Below are 2,500 nucleotides of genomic sequence, written 5' to 3'. Positions count from 1 at the left end.
GCAATTTGGTTTTTGTAAAGGCCTTGGAGCATGTGATGCCCTTCTTACAATTTCCAATGCTGTATAGAAATCCCTTCATCGTGGTCAGGAATTCATATGATTGGCCTTGATTTCAGTGCTGCCTTTGACCGTGTTAATCACGAGGCGCTTATTTTCAAACTCAAACAGTTGGGAGTGGGTGGGTCGTTTCTTAGCATTATTATTGATTTTTTTAAGTAATAGATCTCAAAGAGTTGATGTTGATGAGCACCATAGTGAGTATAGGAATGTGATATCCGGTGTTCCACAGGATAGTGTTCTTAGCCCATTACTTTTCATACTATATACACATGACATGTGGTTTGGCATAGAAAACAAGCTTGTTGTATATGCAGATGATGCTACTCTCTTTGCATCAATTCCATCCCCTGAATGTAGATCTGGGGTTGGTGAATCCCTCAATAGAGATTTAGCTAAAATTAGTGCATGGTGCAAATTATGGGGTATGAAGTTGAATCCTAACAAAACTCAAAGTATGATTGCAAGTAGGTCAAGGACGGTGGCTCCTCAACATCCGGATCTCAGTATTGATAACGTTTCTTTAAATTTGTATGACTGTTTTAAAATTTTAGGTGTGATTCTCGAAAGCAAATTTATTTTTGAGAAACACATTAGGTCTGTGTCTTCTTCAATTGCACAAAAAATTAGCTTATTGAGAAAGTCTTAAGATTTTCGGTGATCAATGTAGTCTGAAGAAGTGTTTTAATTCTTTCATTCTACCTTGTCTTGAGTATTGTTCTCCTGTCTGGTGTTCAGCTGCCGATTCTCATCTTAATTTGATGGACAGAAACTTACGATCTATTAAATTTCTTATTCCTGATCTAGATATTAATCTTTGGCACCGTCGTTCAATTAGTTCATTATGCATGTTGCATAATATTTTTCATAACTCTGACTATCCTTTACATTCAGATCTCCCTGGACAATTCTATCCTGTTCGTAATACTAGGCAGGCAGTTAATTCTAATACCCAGGCCTTCTCCATCATGAGGCTCAATACTACACAGTATTCCAGAACTTTTAGTCCAGCTGTTACCAAGTTGTGGAATGATCTTCCTAATCGGGTAGTTGAATCAGTAGAACTTCAAAAGTTCAAAGTTGGAGCAAATGTTTTTATGTTGACCAGGCTGACATGAGTCTGTTTATAGTTTATATTTGACATATCTGTTTTTGGCGTTATTAATAGTTTATATAGGACATATCTGTTTTGGCGTTTTTACTGTTTTAGAATAATTTATTGTTAACTTGTTCTCATCATTTATTTATTTCCTTATTTCCTTTCCTCACTGGGCTATTTTTCCCTGTTGGAGCACTTGAGCTTATAGCATCTTGCTTTTTCAACTAGGGTTGTGGCTTGGCTAGTAATAATAACAATAATAATACAGACGAAATTTCAAAAATTTTATTCAGACTTATATGGAAAAAGAAAAAATGACGAAGCAAAGCAAAATATATTTGTGGACACTTTCAGAAGTGACTGAATCTGAAGTGTGGGAGGTCATTTTTCTCATGAAAAACGGAAAATGTCCGGGAATTGGGTTATCTGTTGAATTTCATGAGTATGTGGCATACTTTAAAATAGGATTTTTTTAAACGTAATAAGATATTCATTTAAAGTCTGTGTTTTGTAAGGATGGAAATTAAAGTGTGACAAAATTGTTACCAAAAATATGGAAATGTGGAGTTAATTGGCAACTGGAATCTATAACGATGTTGATTGGGGATTATAAAATAATAGACGAAATAATAGCAAATAGGATAAAAAAAGTTTTAAAATTGTTCATCTCGAAAGAGCAATGTTGTGGTGTTCCCAATAGAAGAAACATCACTAATTGTAATACTGTTCTCAGGAACATAATTTTTTTTTTTTTTTTTTTTTTGCTATTCATGAAAATATCTCTCGATTTGTGTAAAGCATTTGATAGAGTTGACTTAAGTTTTGTTTTAATAACATTAAAGAAATTGGGATTTTCTAATAAGTTCATAACAGTAATTCAAATACTTTATGGCGATGATAAAAGCTGTTTATGCAAAAGTGGCAATATGTCTGAAAGTTTTTCTATAAAGAGTTCAGTTAGGTAGGGATTTCCGTTATCCATGATACTCTTTGTAATTGCTCAAGAACCTCTGTACAGAATGTTGAAGAAACGGTTATCGAAGTTTTCCTTGAAACTCCCGAACGACTTATTACTGGCGGTACTTGGGTATGCCGATGACACCTCAATTATGATCTCTTCCAATGAAGCTATAACAGAAAGCTTTGTGATAATTGGGAATTATGAATAAGCTGCGGGAGCTTTGATTAATTTTGATAAAACAAATATTATCGAGTTAGGTATTCCTAAGTACTCGCAGCCCTCAAAATTGTGTAAAAAATAATAATAGAATTTTATTAAAGATTTCATAACACTTTTATTAGTTTTACACTATCATTTAAAGAACGATATCCTTAAAGCACTCC

This window comes from Palaemon carinicauda, chromosome 18 (genome assembly GCF_036898095.1).
Source record: "Palaemon carinicauda isolate YSFRI2023 chromosome 18, ASM3689809v2, whole genome shotgun sequence".
NCBI lineage: Eukaryota > Metazoa > Arthropoda > Malacostraca > Decapoda > Palaemonidae > Palaemon > Palaemon carinicauda.
Note: the sequence above shows the minus strand (reverse complement) of the source record.